The sequence below is a fragment of the Phyllobates terribilis genome, unplaced genomic scaffold (assembly GCF_046119375.1).
Source record: "Phyllobates terribilis strain yellow unplaced genomic scaffold, ASM4611937v1 Scaffold_7__3_contigs__length_470593459, whole genome shotgun sequence".
NCBI lineage: Eukaryota > Metazoa > Chordata > Amphibia > Anura > Dendrobatidae > Phyllobates > Phyllobates terribilis.
In genome coordinates, this window is record NW_027362767.1 from 239,115,945 (window position 1) to 239,138,718 (window position 22,774).

At 45.9% G+C, this 22,774-nt stretch overlaps 1 protein-coding gene across 1 annotated transcript in view; it reads left to right on the forward strand.

The window, feature by feature from the left end:
* Nucleotides 1–17,301: 17,301 nt before the first annotated feature.
* BGN (biglycan) overlaps nucleotides 17,302–22,774 on the forward strand; it is an 88,778-nt gene continuing 83,305 nt past the window's right edge. Inside the window, exon 1 of the mRNA XM_073639931.1 lies at nucleotides 17,302–17,648. The gene's annotated coding sequence lies outside the window, so the exon portion shown is untranslated. The remainder of the gene's footprint in view (nucleotides 17,649–22,774) is intronic.

The window sequence follows — 22,774 nt, forward strand, 5'->3', positions numbered from 1 at the left end:
CTTCCATTCCTCCATAACAAAAGCCTTTCCATTAAAATGATCAAAAAAGGATGCCCAGGCCTTTAAATCGACTTTATGACTAGCTGTTAAATGAATGAAATGAAGTGGGTTACCACACCTGCCATAGCTCTAGCCTATCTCCTACAAAAAATCCGCCCCATCGGCATAATGCGACATGCAAAATTACATTTTTCCAGGAGCGCCTGAAGCTGCTTCAAGTGCACCTTCTTGCTCTCCAGGGCAAACCGTATTTCAGACCTCAAATCTTGAACCTTCTCCATAGGCAACCTGCACTCCACAGCCACCGAGATTAACTATAGATTCCTAAAAAACGAATAACTGTGGAAGGACCTTCAGTTTTTTCTGGGGCCAAGGGAATACCACAATTCTTACACACCTCCTCGATTGTATGTAACAGAATGGAGCACAACGGGGAATCGGCCGGACCTACACACAGGAAATAATCCAAGTAGTGCAACACTGATTGCTGCCTAGCTTCCTTCCTAACCACCCATTCCACAAACGTACTAAAGGTCTCAAAATATGCACATGAGATAGAACATCCCATCGGCAGGCAGCAATCCACATAGAAACTTCCATCCCACATACAACCCAACAGGTGAAAACAATCTGGATGTACGGGTAACAGGCGAAAGGTGGCCTCAATATCCATCTTGGCCATAAGAGCACCACGTCCGAATTTTTGCAACCAACCCACTGCTTTATCAAAAGACACATAAGATACCGAACAAACCTCATCACTAATTCCATCATTTACCGGATGACGCGCAGGAAAGGACAGATGATGAATTAACCGAAACTTGTTGGGTTCCTTTTTTGGAACAACACACAAAGGAGAAACCCGCAGGTGATGCCAAGGCAGATCCTTGAATGGTCCTGCCATGCACCCCAGGGCTACCTCCTTCTCAAGTTTGTCTGCCACCACCGCTGGGTGGAGACGTGCAGACCTGAGGTTTTTAGGGTGAAAAACCGGCACATCCAACAAAAAAGGTATCCTAAAGCCAAACATAAAACAGTCCTTTAACAATTCTGAAGCTGCCTTATCCGGATACTTTCTTAGGTACGGCAACATCGCCTCTACGCTCACTGGAGTCGTCCCCTTTTTGGCTAGCCTCACTTCCAAGCCCTATTCACTTCTTAAAGCATTTTGATTGAGCGTGGTTCCCCCCCACAAAAAGAGCATTCGTGCTTAAATCGACAGCTGGTGCCATATTTGCACTGGTCGTCATTAAACTGCCAGCAACAGCCTGGTCTCTGATTGACCAAATGTTTCGACCCTGTTGTCGATCCTCCGCCCCTGAGCGAAAGGGCTGCGGAGCCGAACGAGCCATAAGGTGCATCCACAGTGCTATATCCTTATGATCCCACCTCAAACCCGGTCTCACAGCCTTCCGTTGTTGAAACTAATCATCATAGTGTAGCCAAGCAGTACCGCCATATACTCAATAGGCCTCACCTATCGAGTCTATATAGCGAAATAATGGAGAACAATTCTGCGGGAATCTTTCCCCAATTACACTTGCTAAAATTGCGAAAGCCTAGAGCCAGTTATAGAAGGTACAAGGAATCAGACGATAACGCCTTCTTTCTTCCGCTTCCTTCCTGCTCTTGTCAGGCTTAACTTTGTCTAAATGGAACTTCGCTAAAGGAAGCAACGAAAATATCTCAATAAATTTGTCCTTCCATATTTTTTCTCTGGTTTCCTGCTTTAGATGGGCACCCAAGGGGCCATCAAAACAGACATAGATTTCCCCCCGTGCCGCATCATCTAGTCTAATACCCGGGTCAGCGGATCCAGTGGATACGACACACGGAACTGACGTCACCGAGACCGACGGACCCGCAATCGTTGCAGCCGGAACCGTCACACTCGACGTGGCCAGCGAGGCTAGGCCAGCCCTATCACCATCTCCAACCCAGGCCCGCTAAAAACTGACCGATAAATTCCCCAAAACTATGAACACTAATCAAACTACCTGGATTAACTAAAGTCGGCATACGCTCATCAACCCTACATACATGTGACATACTAGGAGAATTACAAGACGAGGACAAATATAGAATCGAGTTCTCACCAGGCTGACTCTGGGCTGGCGCCGGAACAGCCGTCACGCTGGAACATAACCGTCGAACTCCGTCCCCAACCTCATCACTGTCGTCCTGGTCGTCGTCACCTGCTTCGGAGGCTCCCCGACTGGGACAATCCGATGTAATGCAAGGAGTCTGCACACGAACCGACCCGTCCACTGCCCGAAGATGCGTGCTGCCTGCTGACCGTCTCCGTCGATGCATCCCAGCGTTCCCATGCGAGACTGTCGATGATGTACCAAGAGGCGGAGCAACCAGCTCTCTCTGCGTCCCTACCGACGGCCGACGGAGGCGAGGTTCATGAATCTCTTCCTGATCGCCTGGAAGGGGGCAGAACTTGGTGTTCCCCCCTTTTCTTTGTAGCCTCGGTGGTCCTAAGCCTGGTTGCTGAAGGCTGTGACCACAATCTTGCAGATGTCGTGCCCCGCTGCTGAGTCTCGTTCCCTGGCCGTGAAAGAATGGTCGCCGACAGATCACTAGGTCCCACCAAAATGGCCGCTGGATTCTATATGGACCTCAAAAAAATGGCAGCCGCATCTTCCCTGGTACCCTGTAAATTGGCTGCCACATGCCTGGAAGGCCCAGGCAAAATGGCTGCTGCTGCATCACTGGTCCCCGGGAAAATGGCCACTGTGTGAAGAAAAGAGCCCGGCAAGATGGCCACCGGGATCTCGTGATAAGCCTGGGCGGATGTCTCTGCCCCCTTTCTGTGGTCGCGGCACTGCCGTGTCTTGCCTCTGGAGCTGTGGCCCGCAGACTGCCTCACCTGATCCCTCACCGAGGCCGGAGGGGGCAGCGATGGGCTCTTCACTCTCCTGCTTCTGTGGGGAACATCGGGCTCAGGCACTCCAGAGCGCGGCAGTGTCTGGCAGGGGGTCTCTCTGGGCTGCAGTCCACTCGCCCGGCAGGAGGGCATGCTGAGCTGGTATCTTCCTGGCTGGCGGGGCGGCTCCAAGAATAGAGTTCAGCTGCTCCTGCAGCCACTCGCGCCCGTTCTTCTCTGCGGAGGCCTTCAGGGATGATGACGTGCCCCCTGGGGCCATGGGGTACTCGGTAGCCGGGCCTGTCCCTTTTGGTGTAGTCACGATGGCAGTGACCCGGTCCGTGGCCCAGGGCGGTCAATAAGAAAAGTCAATTGGGGAATAAAGATTCGTGACGCCACCCGTGGTATGTGGCTATAGGTGGCCGCCGCTGCTGTTCAGATCCACTGGGGCTGTTGGTGACGCAGCAAAGATGGCTCAGCTCTCCACGTGTAGAGCTAGGCCTCAGGGCAGTTAAAGAGATTAATTTAGATGTAGTTGGTGTTGTGCAAGGCAGGTGACGCAGCAATTAAGTCAAGGACACAGTGAGGTGAAGTCTTCTCTCCTTTCTCTGACTCTGGAGCCTTTCTCCCTGCTCCGGTCTTCTCTCTCCTACTGGGCCCCTCTGACTGGGCCCCCACTCTGTCTGGACGCTACTCCTCAACGGTCCTCACTCACTGAACTCCTCTAGATGTTTCTACCCTTCCTTTTATACTCTCTGTCATGTGACCCACGTCACTAGCTGTCACTTTACGTGGTCCCCTCTAGTTTCACTCCTTCCTTCAGTGCTCCCCTAAACTACTTCCTCCACCCACCTCCTCTACCTAGTTCCCTCCTCCAAACAGGGATCGGGTCTGTGCTCTCCCTCAGGAGCAATCTGGACCTTTCCTAATGGAGTGGTGTTGGATGTGGGTGTGTGGGTCCGGGTAGTGCTCCCTCCTTACCCGAGAGTGGGGTACCACACCTCTGGCTGAGATGCAGTACCTCTGTGCCTACTGGACCCGCAGGGGCGCCACAAGGCTGGATCCATGGCTGGCTGATTCTGACTCTGCACGATCCATGTTCACTGGTCCAGAATCCTGTGAAGAAGTAACCACTCTCAGATCCTCCTCTTCTAGATATAGGTACTTTACATTACTTATCCCTTTAACATATTCCCCCAATGGAAAGCTATTGTCCCCTAAGTGACCTGTCCTATGACCCCCCCCCCCCCACTTTCAACTTCTCCTGACCTATGTGCAAAATCCTAATTAACTCTTTCCCTACCTCCTTATTTCAAACTCCTGTCATGTCCGGGCTTCCACTATCTGCGCTTATTCCAGCCCTATCTTTCTATGTGATAGCAGACTTCTGAATTCTCACAGTGCGCACTGCACGCTGTCAGGATTCTCTCGTGCTGGTGATTTGCATACATGCGGTCACATGCCGACTAGACGTGCGTGGCCTCACAAAATGGAAATGAATTGAGCGAGGCTGGACAAGTCTAGTCAGAATGTGGCCAGAAGTATACAAATCGCATACTTGTGCTCACATAACTGTTCACTCTTGCCACCGGCAAGGAAGAATCCTAAAAGTGTGCAGTGCATGCGCTGTGAGAATTCAGAAGTCTGCAGTCACATAGAGTGACTGCAGAGTTTCATCTCAAACCTGGACAAGTCCTCTATAATTATAAAATGAAGCCCTGTAGCCAATCCTGACAGCGTGTAATATCCTCACTGTCAGGATTTAAATCTGCACATGGCCACTTCACTCAAATGTGATTTTTATACTTACGGTCACGTGACAACAAGCTTCTCTTCCTTCTTCTCTATTTTTCATTGAACATTGAGATAATTAGGCAGAGCAGCTCGTCGGCACGTGACTAAGTGTATAAATCACATATGTGCTTGAGGGGGCCCAAACTGAATTCTTGCCCCGGGTGCCAGAACACCTAGATACACCTCTGTTGGGAGGCACCCATACACGTCAGATGGTTGGCCAATCCCACCTAAATTGGCAAGTTAAGATGATATTCATCTAACATGTATGGTGGTCTATAGATTGGCTGCTTCTCGGATTCCTTCCTTGTGGTCAGGCAAGACATACAGGGTGTTAATGGACCATCCCAACCTTCTACCAGTGGGGGCTAAATGTGCAGTTATTGCGTCTTCCACAGTCTGATCTTGAGCAAGGAACATCCTACGGAGCAGCTGTGCTAAGAAACTTCACGGTTAAACAGACCAGACAAACAAAACATTTCTTAAAACACAAGGAATGGACTCTTCCTCAAATCCCCAGTGACTGGGATGTATAGCCTTTGACACAGAGCACAGGAAATTCCCTATCAGTAATTTGGTGAGTCGGCTGCAAGAATGTGGCTTATTGTCCAAATTAAACATAGGGACCCAGCTGAGGACAAGGGGGAGCAGTGTTTTCAGCTGCAAAAATATTACAGTAAAAACCATGACCTGACTTCTGTATTCTGTCTGCATGGAGGAGAGAGATATGCTGAAATATTATATATAATGGCAATGGTGACTTTCCTGGTTATGTTCACACTTATGTTATGGCTTCTGTTAAATAACCATGTTGATATAACAAATCTAATCAGTCATCAACGGTCTTCATTGACCTGTAATCCAATCGGTCACCATTGGACCTCATTGACCTATAATCCAGTCAGTCACCAATAGTTCTTATTGAGCTATAATCCAACTGGTCACCAACGGTCCCTCATTGACCTATATAGTCCAACTAGTTACGAATGGTCCTCATTGACCTATAATTCTACTGGGCACCAATGAACCTCATTAACATGTAATATACCTGGTCACCAATGGTCGTCATCGACTTATAATACAACTGGCCACCAACGGTTTTCATTGACCTGTAATCCAATCAGTCACCAATCAACCTCATTGATTTATAATCTAACCTGTCACCATTTGACCTCATTGACCTACAATTCAATTGGTCACCATCAGACCTCATTGACTTGAGGCTTATTAAGGTGTCTGACAAAATTCTTGGTGGAAAAAGTAACCAAACCCCCAATGGAATTTTTGTTAACATGGCCTACAAATGCACCTTATAAACATGAAAGCTCCTGAGATGACGGAGATTAATTTCCTTCACAATACAGTTAATACCAACATATTCTTGAATCCCCCCCCCTCCACCATTTATCACTCAACTGTCTTCTTATAGGGAAGATGGTCTTTGGGGAGCTCCTTAGTCACCAAGGTGTGACTGCTTACTCCTCACTTCCCATAGCTATGCCTCTGTTGGGTCATACATAACCCTTTTACCTCTTCTGCTCATAATGAGCCCCATATACATATACAGTATAACCATCCAAATCAGATGGTGTTTCTACATGCTGAAAAGATGACTCCCAGCAGTGGCTCAGCATGGGTTGCCAGTACCCAAGACAAGGAAAGTATTGTGCCCTCTAACCCAGTGTTAGTTGAGTGCCCATTTTAAAATATATTCATGTCCCCTTAGAGCCCAAAAAAGTAATTTTGCCCACTTAATACCCCTCCAAAAGTAGTAACGCCACTTTTGTCACACATGATACAAAAAAATAAAGTTTATAGTCTCCTAATCCAAGTCATGCAATGAAAACAGTGCACCTCCTGTGCCGGGACTCTTGTAGGTCTTGTAGATGTAGACTGCTTGCTGATAGTTTCCAAATTAGCAATGAAGAATTTTTGGATTTCAGCATTATGAAGATATGTTTTATTAGACATGCTTAGAATACAGATATTTTAGCAATTCTTTTTCTCCCTAGCTTTTTTTTTTTTTTTAGAGTGGTCACAGAGAATCTCTATGACTTTGGTTTACATACTGTGGACCCCAACGAGCCTCATTCTTGCCATGACCTCAGCGTTCATTCCAGATGCTTATGGATTACACGCCTCCGGAGCGGAGTGCAGTTTTTCCGTAGGTTCATGGATTAACACTGAAGCAATACATATTAACCTACACGTCATGCGAGCCGATGTCCAAAAATTCGTTACAGACCTCCTCCTCCTCCTCCCCATCGTATAATACCATTCTGTACCGTAAGGAGCATCGATCATATTTCCAGAAAATGGTCAAAAGCTAAAGTCCTGATCAAATATAAATATATCCCCATCTCCTTCAGAGATGTGAGGATATGGGCCCCAGTGCAAAATCCCCAAAATCTGTGACATGTGAAGTAGGGCCAGGGAGTATCTGCTATTTTTGCACTCCTTGTAGCCATGCCATTAAATCACGGCTATCCTTGTACCCCTACAGCTATGCCCCTGTTAACTATTATATCTCCATACCCCTTGACCTTGAAAGACTGGAAAGAGGGAGACGTATTGCAGTGTGTAAATATGATACTTGTTTTTTTACCCGGAGAAAGGCGCTGGACAGTGCTGAAACGCGCTGGGACAATATAAGAGCAATTTGGAACACAAATGGCTTCTCATTTACCGCAGTGCAGACCGCTCATCGTGACATCGCCCTCCTCTACTAGTATTGCAGTGTGGGACTCAGCAAGTTAATTTTTTCCGTTTTTTGTATACACTTCTTACCCCACCTAATCATTTTTGTATGACCACAGAAATAGTGCCCATTTTGAAACCCCTTAGTGTTTCCAAACCGTGTGATACCACCTTCATGGCACCCCATGCAATATGACGCCCCCGTGTTTCCCCCTCAGAGGATAACGCCCGCACAGTTTTCCACAACACAATATGATGTCCCACCAGAGAAAAATACTTTTCCCACAAAGAAAGGGAAGGAAAGGTTAAGAGTATTATGGAAGAATGGAAGGAAAGAAAGAAAGAAAGAAAGAAAGAAAGACAGAAAGAAGAAAGGAAGGAAAGAGGAAAGGAAGGAAACAGGAAGGAAGGAAGGAAGAATGGATGGATGGAAAAAAGAAAGGAAGGAAGGAAGAAAGAAGGGATAGAAGGAAGGATGGAAGGAGAGATTGAAGGAGGGATGGATTGAAACAAAGAAGGAACAAAGGAAGGAAGAGAAGAAGGAAAGAAAGAAAAAAAGAATGGATAGAAAGAAGGAAGAAAGAATAAAAGAAAGAATGAAAGAAAGAAACAGAAAGAAAGAGGAAGGAAGGAAAGGGTTGGAGAAGGAAGGAAAGAATGAAATGGTAGGAGAAAAAGGAAATAAAGAAGGAAGGATGGTCTTTGAAAACATGTGTCATGCACATTATTAACAATTACAAATTTCTTCTAATTAATTACAATTGATCATTAAAAATATTACATTTTTGAAACTTCAACTTTTAGTTTGGCTCCAAAAACAATGTCCTCCAGGCTGTTGTAGTGTGATGAAAGGGTGACCTTTGACCACAAAGGGTAACATTTGCCACGACGCTAAAATATTTGCCCAGGCCTTTCTATATCGATGGCGTGTCACCTTCTACGCTCCCGCCAGCCGAGGTGATTGATTTAGAGGGCTGTGAGATACATCTCTGATAGGAAACCATTGGCTTTGGGGAATATGAGTTGGGATGAAGAAGTGATGGAATTTGAGGAATTCCTCATACTTCACAGACAGGAGGCAGCTCCGCGTGTAGGTGAGTAATGAGTGTACAGTATTCTGGAGCTTAGAGATGTGACCTCCGAGTCTTGTGGAGTTTATATGTCACAGTATCCAGACCTCTTCGTGTCACTGACAAGACCATCGGATAACAAGAGGAAAAAGTCCTGGTCAGGTATGAGAAACGAACGAAGAAGATTAGAGGCCATGGATATTGTCCCATGCCCAAGAGGCCTGTGTTCTTAATTGGTATTGCACTCACTGGTTTATTTGACAGCCCATGTTCACACAGAGTTCTTTAAGTTCTTAAACCAAGTTTTTCAAGTGAAAACTGATTTAGGAAAAATACATTATTTAGGTAGTTTTTGTAGGAGTGTTTCTTATCTTCTACCTTCAGGAGCACACTGCTCCTCAGCCTCCTAGCTTCTTGCTTTCCAAAAGTCGGTGCGCACCTGAAGATTGACAGTGACATGGCAGAGCCACTAGGATGCAGGTAGCAGAGGCAACCTTCCCTCGGCAGCATCGGAGGAGTGCAGCGGGACTGAAGCTGGCCCGGATCCCGAGAGCTTCGAAGCTGCGCTCGCAAGCTGCATAGTAAAGAGCTTGCAAGCACGTGCTCCTGGCCTAGGAAACTGGTCACCTCCGATAGACTGCAGAGGTAGCCGGTAACCTAGGTATCGAGCAGTAAACTATAAAATTATAACTTCCTCCATTCTTGAGGATTTTTAACAAGAGGTAAATTACAAAGTTGTTGGTTTTTACAAGCACTTTGCAATTTTACTTATTTAAGAAGTTGAGACAACCCCTTTAAGTGTTTCCTGAAGCAGTTTTGAAGGTCTTTGGAAGTGTTTTTTTTGCATCTTTTAGACTGGACAATACCTGGTTCGGAGTGGATTTCAGCAGGATCCGCTTCAAAAAAGTGACATGAGTATTTTTTTATCCCACCAGATATTTTTCAGAAAAAAAAAAAGCTTATAAAACTCCCCATACGTACAGCAAAATGGATGCAAAGAAATGAATAGGGAGGATTTTCCAAGTGGTTTTTGAGGAGGATTTAAGAGAGGATCGGCTCCTAAAACCATCTGAAAAAACCTCAGAGTGAAGGTAGCCCAAGATTAAAGGAGTTGTATGAGATTAGAAAGAAAAAGTTCCTTCTTTATAAACAGCACCACTCTTATCCGTAGGCTGCGTCTGGTATTGCATCTTAGTCTCATTCACATTAATAGAGTTCAGCTGTAATAGCACACACAGCCCATGGGCAAGAGTAGCGCTGTTAATGGGAAGTGTGACTATAAATCAGTAAGAGGGACCCCATGCTATAACACGCCAATTAATGTAACAGAGCTATCTTTTGTTGGAGAGGAAGCAATGGACGCTCCATTTAGGGCTTTGATATATAATATGGCGTATAGGACAAGACTTATAGAGACTCCGTTATGTAGAACTAGATGGTGGCCCGATTCTAACGCATCGGGTGTTCTAGAATATGTATGCGGCAGACCGGGCGCAATCAGCAGAGCGGTGTTTAAATTTGGCGCCAAAATCGCTGATTGGTCGCGGCCGGCAACCGCGACTAATCAGCAAAGCAGTGTTGAAATTTGGTGACTATATCGCTGATTGGTCACGGCCGGCGGTCGCGACTAATCAGCAGAGCTGGGTTAAATTTTGCGCCAATAATGCTGATTGGTCGAGGCCAGCGAACGTGACCAATCAGCAGAGCGGGGTTTAAATTTTGTGCCAATAATGCTGATTGGTTGCGGCCGGCAGTCGCGACCAATCAGCAAAGCGGTGTTTAAATTTGGCGCCAATAATGGTGATTGGTCGCGGCCGTGACCATTCAGCAGAGCGGTGTTTAAATTTTGCGGCAATAATGCTGATTAGTCGCGGCCGGCAATTTGGCGCCAACAATGCTGATTAGTCGCGGCCGGCAACCGCGACCAATCAGCAGAGCGGGATTTAAATTTGGTGCCAAAATCGCTGATTGGTGGCGGCCGGCGGTCGCGACCGATCAGCAGAGCAGGGTTTAAATTTGGCGCCAAAATCGCTGATTGGTGGCGGCCGGCGGTCGCGACCAATCAGCAGAGCGGGGTTTAAATTTGGCGCTAAAATCGCTGATTGGTGGAGGCCGGCGGTCGCGACCAATCAGCAGAGCGGGGTTTAAATTTGGCGCCAATAATGCTGATTGGTCGCAATCGCCGGCCGCGACCAATCAGCAGAGCGGTGTTTAAATTTGGCGCCAAAACTGCTGATTGGTCGTGGACGGCGACCACGACCAATCAGCAGAGCGGGGTTTAAATTTGGCGCCAATACTGCTGATTGGTCGCGGACGGCGACCACGACCAATCAGCAGAGCGGTACTTAAATTTTGCGCCAATATTGCTGATTGGTCGCGGACGGCGACCGCGACTAATCAGCAGAGCGGGGTTTAAATTTGGCGCCAATACTGCTGATTGGTCACGGACGGCGACCACGACCAATCAGCAGAGCGGTGCTTAAATTTTGCGCCAATATTGCTGATTGGTCGCGGACGGCGACAGCGACTAATCAGCAGAGCGGTGTTTAAATTTGGCGCCAATACTGCTGATTGATCTCGGCCAGCAACCGCGATCAATCAGCAGAGCGTTGTTTAAATTTGGCGCCAATCTCGCTGATTGGTCGCGGCTGGCATCCGCGACCAATCAGCACAGCAGTGTTTAAATGTGGAGGCAAAATCGGTGATTGGTCGCGGCCGCTATTTAAATGTGGCGCCCAAATCAGTGATTGATCGCGGGCAGCGGCCGCGACCAATCAGCAGAGCAGTGTTTAACTTTAGCGCCAAGATCACTGATTGGTCGCGTGCGGAGAGCGCGACCAATCAGCGAATCGTAGTGGTGAGGACCGGGGAGCGGAATCGTATTGGTGAGGACCGGGGAGCGCCGCTGCCTGTGCGGCTACTTCCGCTGCGAGAAGCCGGGAGATGAGCGACTGCTCACAGCAGAAGTATCCCGACCCGCAGCGCCGCTCCCCGGTCCTCCCTTGACACCCTAGCCGCTGATGTCCCCACAGTATCCGCATGGTGTTACAAAGGTCCGGACATTTGTGTTAAAAATCGCTGATTGGTCGCTGGCGCTGCCCGCGACCAATCACCGATTTGGGCGCCAAATTTAAATATCGGCCGCGACCAATCACCAATCTTGGCTCCACATTTAAACACCGCTGTGCTGATTGGTCGCCGATGCTGGGCGCGACCAATCACCGATTTTGGCGCCACATTTAAATAGCGTCCGCGACCAATCAGCACAGCGGTGTTTAAATGTGGAGCCAAGATCGGTGATTGGTCGCGGCCGATATTTAAATTTGGCGCCCAAATCGGTGATTGGTCGCGGGCAGCGTCCGCGACCAATCAGCACAGTAGTGTTTAACTTTTGCGGCAAGATCAGTGATTGGTCGCGGGCCAAGACCGCGACCAATCACCGATTTGTGCGGCACATTTAAATAGCGGCCGCGACCAATTGGATGTCAGCGCCGCTCCCCGGTCCTCCCTTCACACCCTAGCCGCATGGATGTCAGCGCCGCTCCCCGGTCCTCCCTTCACACCCGAGCCGGACCTTTGTAACACCATGCGGCGCTCATCTCCCGGCTGCATCTCCGTCCCGCAGATGGGTCCGGCGGTCGGGGTCCTTCTGCTGGTACCGCGGCGCTCATCTCCCGGCTGCATCGCCGCTGAGCTCCGTCCCGCAGATGAGCCGCTAACGGCCGCCATCTTTTTTCAGAAATCCCGCGGCGCTGATTGGCCGCTGCCGGACCAATGAGCGACGCGGGATTTCCAGGACAGACAGACAGACAGAAAGACAGACAGACAGACGGGATAAGACAATTATATAGTAGATTATTATAAAAGTAAGCAATGATATATAAAGTGGCAATATGTTGTAATTTCCGAGTGGCTGGAGACCCCCGTGTGTGTGTTTCCTATTCTTCTTACTGGAATCAAGGAATCATGAAGACAAACAGAAGGCCCTCCAAAGAAATTGTCCTACTTATTAAGTTTATATCATTATATATATATATTAGGAAGTTATTTGAAATTAGAAGAAACATAACTGATTTCCCTCCAGAAACAGCTCCACTCTCATCTAATGGCAAAGAGTGGTATTACAGCGCAATCTCATTTACATGGGTTTATTAAAAGTTTGAATAGATGGGAAGGTCTGATAGGGGATTTAGTCTGTGTTCTATATAGACAGTGGTCTGTATGTGTGAGTGGTCCTGGCCTCGGCTTAGTATAAATGGGGTCTGGTCTTGAGACTGTATAAATTGGAGGTCTGATCTGCATAAAGTCTGAGTTCTGTATAGATGGGGGGACTAGTCCGTATAGATGAGAGGTCTGGCATTGTCTCTCTATAAATGGTGGATCTTATCTGGGATGTGTATAGGTAGTGGGAACTGGTTTGGAGTCTATATAGATGGGGATCTTGTCTGGCATCTGTATAGATGAGGGGTTTGATCTAGTATCCCTACAGATGGGGAGTCCGTTCTGTATAGATGGAAAGATCTGGTCTTGGGTCTGTGTAAATGGGGGGTCTGGTCTGGGGTATACCTAGATGGTAGGTTCTTGGGTCTGCATAGATGGGGGCTGATTTGCGTTCTGGATAATTGGGAAGTCTGGTTGGGCATTTGTATAGATGGGAGGATCTTTTTTAGGTTCTGTGTATATGGAGGGTCGATCTGAAGTCTATGAAGATGGGGGACCTGGTATTTTGTCGTGATGGAGGGGTCTGGTCTACAGTTTGTATAGAAGTGAGGTCTGTTCAGGCGTTTGTATGGTCAGCGGTTCTGATCTGGTATGTATGAGGGGAGTGGTTTGGGATCTGTGTAGAAGGTACGGTCTGGGATCGTTTTAGTTGGGGAGTCTGCAGTTTGTATAAGATGGGTCTGGTCTGGAGTCTGTGTAGATGGGGGACTTGGTGTCTGTCTAAATGGAGGGGTCTGATCTGGGGTTTGCATAGATGTGAGGACTGCTCAAGCTTTTATATAGATGGGGGTCTGGTCTGGGGTTAGTATACAGTTTGTATATGTAGCGGTGTCCAAAGAACGCCGCAAGGCAGGATTCAAGTACAGCACAGCAGACGAGAAGACTGAAACAAAACTCCGGCTTTATTATATACAAAGGAATTATATACCGGGAGATGAGAATAACAATATTTTCAATAACGATATTACCAACATGAACATAGGAAGATATAGTTGGAGCGAGTCACAAACTATGCTCCAGCTATGGCAATGAAAGCTCAGAACAAACAGTGCGAAACAAGTTTCACAAACTACTCTGAGCTAATTCTCTGGCTTTCCACTAGTCAGGCCACGCTGCTACAGTGTCCTAGCTACAGAAAACTACGCTAAACCCTAACACAGTTCACATCAATGAGTCACTCACGATTGCGCAGATCAGGCACAGATGGTGGCCGCCGCTTGTTCCTGGTGTGAAAGAGCCAGATGAATTCACTTGAGTCTTTTCCTTGTATACGGGATATCTTTCTTGCAGCCGGCAGGCAAACCTTGCTTCACTCTCACAGAAATGGCTGACACGCTGTGTTGTGTGTTATCTCAGGTCCTCAGTCTCCAGGGAAAACGTTCTTCAAGAAAAGGATGAATTTCTCTACTCCTTGACACAGTCCCAAACAACAAATCTTTTGCTATAGTCCGTAATCTTCTCTTTCCATAGATTCTTTATAGTCTCTGCTGATCAGGGAACCTACACTTGTCTCCCTGTTACCTCAGACACACACACATCCACACGAGGTCTCTACTTCCTGGTTCTGCTTTCTCTCTCAGTACATACCAACAACAGCAGGAGGAGGCGACTAGTCCAACAGCAAGACTCACAGGGGAGCATGATGCCTTAAAGTCACAGTGTATTCAATGTCCTGTAAGGGCTGATCCCCTACATATAGGACTATGCATAGGTGGTGGTCTTTTCTTTGCTCTGAATAGATGGAGGGGTCTGGTTTAGGGTCTGTATAAACGGTATGGTCTGGTTGGGGATTCTGAAGTTTGTTTATGGGGCTTCTGGTCTTGGCTCTGTATAGACGGAGGAGTCTGGTTTGGGGTCTGTATAAAGGATATGGTCTCGTTGGGGATACTGCAGTTTGTTTAAGGGGCTTTTGGTCTTGGCTCTGTACAGACAGAGGAGTTTGGTTTGTGGTCTTTATTGGTTTCGGCTTATATTTGCAGTGTTTTATAAATGAAACCAAGGAGGGATGTTGCTGCCAGTGCTTAGGCACGGAAATTTTGAAACGTTGGCAAGTAAGCCAAACTGGCATGGAACAGGTGGCAGGGATAGGGCAAGGAGGCTCAGCAGAGATCACACAGTTTTCAATCTCTTACAGCCATATTAATCAGGGAAGGTTTTTAATTTTCTGCATGACGGCTCGAACCTAATTATTAGAGGACTAAAATAAGAAGATGGAGCCTATTGTTAGCTTAGGAACAATTTCTCTGGTGCTCGGAAAAAAAAAAGATCCAGAGATGAATGTTGACAACTATTAATGAACACATTGATTTATTCACTGCTCCCTCTGTGCCGGAGACATTCATCAGTTCTTCCACAAACAGTTGACTTCATGGATAGAACAATTCGATCTTCACGGCAGACTGCAGACTTCCTGCCATTTTGGCTGCGTCAAGAGTCCCCACAATAAATTGTTGTGATCACATATAGCTCCATGACCTTCCATGGGTCGACCACTTGGATCAAGGACCACTTTCTGCGACGACAACTTGATGTCCAAAGATACTCTGAGCTGCAGCTTTCTTTATGGTTCTTGTTAGAACTCATCTGTATTATTTTCTCCTTACAAAAAATATAATTCTTTTCAACAAAGTCTGACCGTTAACCCTGCTAAACACAAACCATGTATCATGGATACACACAGACATGATCAAAGTGAAAGATATGGACCAAAAAAAAACCATAAATGAGTTTTAAAGAGCAAGTTATATAATTTATTAATCTACTTTAGTTATGTCAGGTACATCCCGGAGCCGATCCATCCCTGTTCCGACAGTTTTCTTCTGGGACTCTGCTTGATACAAGGTTTCCTGTGTCGGAAAGTGATCAGAGCCGTGTATGAAGGGGACTGGTTGACGAGTAATTTCAATATCTAAGCCAGCAACCTTCTCGGTCTGTCTATGCATACAGAGAAGGGGGCTGGCCTTGCTTTTGAAGCACAGGACAGGACGTGAAGCTGACGAAAAGGGGCACCTGGTGAGACTAAAGTTATTCTTTATTCTTTCAAATAAACTTGCCCCCTTAAAAGGGATTCACCATCGGATGCTAAAATGGGTTAACAGGTTGAGGTTTGACCACCTGTCAGATCTCCTTGTCCGGTTTTTAACCTCAGATCAATTTCAGTTCTGCCTCGATCTGAAGACATCATAGAACAGGACATATCAAGGAATGACTTTATATACTTTATATATACAAGAATAAAAAAAAATTAAACCTCTCCGAAAGACCACCTCTTTGAGAAGACCACTTCTTTTCCAGATTAGATATCCATATCAGATCTTCTACGAAATATTTTTAGTTTCACCATATAATTGCCATCTTCTTTGGGAGGACCTAGAAGACAATTTTTTATTGCAGTTTTGGGTGTCATCTCAAGATGTATATATGTATATGTATATATATATATATATATATATATATATATATATATATATATATATATATATATATATATATATATATATATATATAAAGGTGTAAATTGTTTTTACCAGTAAATTACTATTCTTTACTATCGAGTTTGGCTCGAGTTATCCAGCTGAGTAGCTTCCTTTATCGTTCTTCTCAACATCCTGGAGCGAAAGTCTCCAGTGACCACCAGATGTGCTCTGTGAGGACATTCTCAACACTACTCCAGACATGGGAGTACTGAGGGTAACAATATTTACATCTGATTGTAGCAACAACTATTAGAGGTACTTCACTCTATTTTCATTGTAATTTTGAGTGGTCATCTCAAAGAGTTTTCACTGTTCCTTAAGTTCTGTGGCACACAAGGTTGAAGTGTCCTACAGAACACTTCAGGACATTTTAACATTTCAACCTTCCGTCCTACAGAACTTGAAGTACGGCAAAAACTCGTTGAGATGACCACTCAAAATTAAAATGAAAATAGAGTGGTCGTCTCAAAGAGTTTTCACCTTACCTCAACTTCTATAGGACAAAAGCTTGAAGTGTCCTACAGAACACTTCGGAACCATGAGAAACTTTGCCTTAGAAAACTACGATTAGAATCTCCTACTTGAAAAACTCACACAGAAAAATTGGCTCTAGATGAAGGTCTTAAAAAGGTGGTCTTTTGGAGATGTGCTAAATTCACAGTTTGAATTCCAGATATTCTGAGGGCGTCTTCCAGTCTATTCCTATATCCTCCCGGTAGGATGTACAATTTAAGGTGAAGGACAGTCACATCATGGTGATGATGATTCCACTGTGTTGTGCCCACCCTAAACAACCTATGCAGGTGGACATTTTACCTACATTTGATCATCAGGTGGAGTTAAATATTTCTCCTACGAAGTCAACAACAACTATAAGGGACTAAGACTCAAAAAAGGACCACATCAGGACTGTTTCAGGCCCACTTGGCTCCACGTGTGTTCAATATCTCGGCGCCAGCTACAAACAGACCCTATTACGTAGCCTTGGAATAGTCTATGTAAACAGCCTGCCATTCACTATAATCAAAAGAAAGCAAGCAAGGAACGGGTTTTATTATTATTTTTTTCCTTAGGATATTTTTCATTGCGGAAAAACATTTGGAGGAAGATGGATCAGCAGATGAGGGATTTTTTCGTTATTTTTTTGGCAGGTGTGATGATAAAAGCCACATGTCATTGAAACCTCAAGTCGTTTACATGTATTATATCTGGAGAAGGGGAGGAGGAGGTAAATGCAATCCGAGCATTGAGTGCTGTGCTGTCTGCAAGGAAATTACATCCTTAAACCTCACACACAAAACCCTGCAGCTAACAGCACCAGTCCAGTCAGTCGGACTAAGGGGGGCAGCAGGGTGGGAGCCTCCTTCTTAAAACACAAGAATTGGAAGTCAAGAAGCATTAGGGTCGAGGAACAATAAACTCTCGGGACAGAGACAGTCTTTTTGGAAACTGTATTCAAACTTGTCGAGAAGAAAGAAGTAAGAGAACTTTATCTGAAGGGACCATAAAGAGGGCAAGGTACAGTAGAACTTTCTTCTATCGTGATTGAAGTCCGTTATGTTGCATAGCAGGAGCTTTGTTATTGACATGTCCATATTAATTTGTCCCAAAAAAAATCAGATTCGTCTTCAAAAAATAAGTTTCTAAATAAACTTTAACTTGTTTTAGAACTTTTGGAAATTTTTGAACTTTTATCGTTTAACTATCAGATATTCAACCAGAAAGTATTCCAACGCAGCTCATTATTAGGGATATGGTGGAAGAGTCATAATCGCAGTCAATAGAGTATTCTTCATTGGTATGCAGCTGGGTTTCATGTGGTACATTGTTGTGCGGGTGTAATTGGCAGTTTTCTCAAAGGGCTGCAGAGACTCTTCTTGAGGAACTTCTGGAGTGTATGAATGAGAGAGTGGAAGTGCTTGGGAAGGACTGACACTTCCAGTAACCACCAGCAGAGAAACCACAGGATCTCACATAGATTAGATGTAGATTTTTTTTTGTCAGGAGAGCAAATGATGTCCAAATTCTCATCGTCTCTGCACCATATACCTTCAGCACTAAAATTAAAGGAATTCTCCATGTTGGCACAATTTACAGAATTTGATATATGTGTACGAAGTTATCATACTTTATAATATGGTCCTTGCATGAATTTGAGCCAATCTCATGCACTATCGCGATAAGAATGTTTCTTTTCTTGGGTATTAAAATATCTGAGGATATATATGATATAAAAAAGTGTTCATTTTAAATAACCTTATTTATAATGACACAGATCTCATTTTTCTGTGTTGGAACTTGTTTTGGAGTTAATGAGTCCATCCTTCTTAAGACATAAATTATATATGGTCGGTACATAGGGTTATGTAGTAGTTGATCTAATCTTCACAATGATAGTCTGAACCCCAGTTTTATATGATATAATCATAGAATCATAGAATGTTAGACTTGGAAGGGACCTCCAGGGTCATCGTGTCCAACCCCCTGCTCAATGCAGGATTCACTAAACCATCTCAGACGGATGTCTGTCCAGTCTCTGTTTGAAGACTTCCATTGAAAGAGAACTCACCACCTCTCGTGGCAGCCTGTTCCACTCATTAATCACCCTATTGGGACTTCAGGCTAGCAAGAGGCTGAGGTGTTGGGATTTAAAGGAAGTATGTTATTTAACAAATTATTTAAATTTTTGCTTCACTTGTGGTCATGCTGGCGCTTTTGTTTCCATTGTGGAGACCTAACATTGGCCATACTGTGGTTGGCCACCATCTAGCCGATCAATAGTACATTGGATCACATGTATGGGCAATCTGACCATCGACATGCCAGGCTGATGACCATGAATCATACATATGGGCAATCTGATCATCAATATGCCAGGTTAATGACGATGGATCATACGTATGGGCAATCTGACCATCGACATGCCAGTCGGAACTTGCAGATCACCATTTTGCCAGGCAATGGTTGGCCAAAATTGGTAATTTTGCCCAATTTTCATCTAATGGATATCGCAAGTTTAAGTTGAGCCAATTGCATCATGATAGTAAAAGTTTCAGTAATGCTTTTCTGCCATTATTGCCACCTATGATTACGTATCATTAGTAATTCCAGTAGTGTATATTACTAGAGACTACTATATTATATATCTTAAATTGGGTCTATAACACTAAATCAATGAAATTTTTCAGCAATGCTGTCAGATAAACCTCCACCTGGGAGGTCTGACTTTTCAGAACCTCCACCCCTTGTGAGTAAGTGCTTGAAACCCCATATTGTTCATTTCATTGCTACAACCGCAGCCCATAAACCGCTGTCTACGAGATATTTCCTGTTGAAATCACTTTTCTGCCATTGTAAATACGCTATCAATTGATTTGTAGGCAGCGTAAGTGGTTCTTTTTCTATATGGGAGACAAAATAATATTCTAGTTTTGGTAAGAAAGTACATATCTGTAATGGAGAGGGACGTCAAGTTTTTTGTGATCACTAAGCAATCTACGGATTGTTGGCCACCAGGAATCTTGATGGTTCGGCCAACATTGTCACACTAACAAAATCATATTGGCTGTGGTAGCACAAGTAGGCCACTTTATATGGTCTTGTGTTTATTGAGGAATGATTGGGAAGATTTTACTGAGAAGCAGTAGTGTAGCTACCGGTGGGGGGCAGAGGTGCCCACTGGCCCAGGCCCTGTGCTCAGAAGGGCCCACCCAGAGCTACTGCAACTCTTAACTATATCAAACAGTTAAGCCCTGCAGAGACACGATCTCCCTGCACTACCGCTCTCTGTTCTGTAGGTCGCTTTAAGATTATGGTCTACAGAACTGGCAAGGCACTGGCTCAAGTATATGACGTCAGAGTCCCGGCACAATGATGCTCCTGTGCGTGCGTCGGCACTGTGACATCAGCATGTTGGTCCACCTGCGCTTTGCCGGAGGGCTCGTCAGAATTGTGGATTAGGTGAGCATATTATGTTTTTTATTTCGATCAAAACTTGTGGTGTAACTATGGGGGTGTCATAAAGTATGGTACTACTGTTGGAGCCCCTCATACATTGTGGGGGCCATCATACAGTGTTGGAGCTAATGTTCGGGCCATTATACAGAGTGGGAGCTAATATGGGGTCATTACACAGTGTGGGAGCTAATTTTAGGGCTATTATACACCATGGGAGTTAATGTTGGGGCTGTTACACAGAGTGGGAGCTAATGTGTGGCAATTATACAGCGTGGAAGCTAATATGAGGCAATTATATAGCATGGTCTAGTGTGGGGCCATTATACAGAATGGGAACTAATATGGGGGCCATTATACAGCTTGGGAGTTAACATGGGGGCCATTATATAGAGTTGGAACTAATATGGGGGGCATTATATAGAGTTAGAACTAATATGGGGGGCCAATATACAGGGTGGGAGCTAATTGTGGGGCCATTCTACATCATGGGAGCTAATGTTGGGGCAATTATACAGTGTGGAAACTAATATGGGGGCCATTATACAATGTGGGAACTAATGTGGAATCATTATACAGTATGGGAGCTAATGTGGAATCATTAGACAGTGTGGGAGCTAATGTGGGGCCATTAGATAGTGTGGGAGCTAATGTGGGGCCATTAGACAGTGTCTGAGCTAATGTGGGTGTCATGTTGGTGACTCTCGCGACTTCTCAACGCTGCCCTACTCACTTCCTCTCTGCTCCTCCCTGTGTCAAGCTGCTGCGCTGAGTCTTCATGCAACACTTCCAAACTCTGCTGCACATCCCTGTTATCTCCACCTGGCTATAGGGAAGTGCGGCCAGATCCTACAGGAATTTAAGCCTGCTGTGACCTGCAGGTTTGTATTCACCAGCCTATCCTCTGCTAGGCAGGTATATATTAGACAGCTCATCTCTCCTCACCTTTGCCTGAGCTTAGTTTCCTAGTTGTAGTCTGTCTTTAGGTTTACGCTTTGGTGGAAGATTGATTTGTCTCTCCTGTTACCGTCCCGACTCGTTTACCCATTCTGTCCGACCTCTCCAATCCTGATCCCGGCTTATATAGTGAACCTGTGCTGCCTGCCCTGACCACGGACCATCTGACTGTGCTTGCCTTCCTTTATTCAACATACCTGCTCTGACCCGGTGGACAGCCGCTGCAGGTCCGGGGACTGCCTTGGAGCAGCACCTGGCGACTATCTGCGGCCAAGTCTATCCTCACCACCAGAGGCTCTAGTGAAAACTAGGCAGCTGCTTAGTCACCCCTCTTCAGGGTAAGCCCGGCCCATGATGCAGTGGGTCCACACCCATCTTTGTCACAGTTGGGGCATTATACAGCGTGGTAGCTAATGTGGGGCTATTATACAATGTGGGAGCTTATATTGACGCCATTATACAGTTTGGGGATGACATTGGGTGGGCCTCATACAGTGTGGTGACTCTCAAAGTATGGAGACTACTGTAGGGGCCATTGCACAGTGTAGGGGCCACTGTGTGAGCCACTATACAGTGTGGGGGCTACTGTGGGAACCATTATACTGTGTTTTGATGGAGCAGTGGGGACATCATACTGTGTATAGGGGAGCTGTGGGCCCGTCATACTGTTTATATGGGCTTTATGTGGGCTCATTATACTGTGTATAAGGGGGCTATTGGTCTATCATACTATGTGTAGGGAAACTGTGGACCCATCATACTGTGTATAGGGGAGTTGTACATGGGGGCACTCAGGGGACTTTATTAAATGTTAAGTGGGCATTTAAGAAGTATTATTGTTATAGGGGCACACAAGATATTGTGACCATCAAAGGTGAACATGGGGCATTATTCTTTTCTAGGGAAAAATGTGGACACTGTTTTCTAGGGCACTTGCTCAGGGCATTAATATTTTCTAGGGGGCAATTTTACCATCTAGAGGGAACAAAGGAGGCATTTTACTTTGAAAGGGCACAGCTTGTGGGCATTATAATATGGGGGCATAGTGCTGGGAACAGTGTTGAGCATCATTATGTGGCGCACTATGAGGAGCACTTGTTATGCACACGCCCGGGCTAAGCGGCGTGTGCGAGTGATTGGTAGTGATTCCACTGGACCGTGCCGGAGAGTGAATGCCTGGAGGGGCGTGACTAAGTATTCACCCGATCCGACCAGGGTCGCACGACGGCATACGACGCCAGTGCACCAAGGAGGAACCGAGCAGAGGGACCAGGTGCTACTCCAGGACAGACCCCGGACACGGCTGTTGACCCACACAGGGGAATACAGGAACAGGCTGGTAGGCTGGCACACAGACTGGTGGGTATAGGCAGGCACGACTGGTGCAGACAGGGAGGTACTAGCAGGTAGGAACACAGGCGGGATAGGACCCAGTACACACCGGGACTCAGGAACAATACAGGCAGAGGGTTACAGGCAAGCACAGCTAGAGTGCAGACAAGGCTGAGCAGGGAGGACAGGGCTCTGTTCACACGGAACAGACAGGAAGGGAAAGACAGAGCCAGATACTCACACAGTACTTGCAGAGACAACAAGCAGGAGTTAGGTACGAGTTCAGACTCTGCAGAAAAAGGAAGGGAACGGACATAGAGGCAAAACAGGTAAAGGACAGGAGAGAGTTCAGACTGGAACTGAGTGTACGGAGGAGACCGACACTGCAGAGGGATACAGGA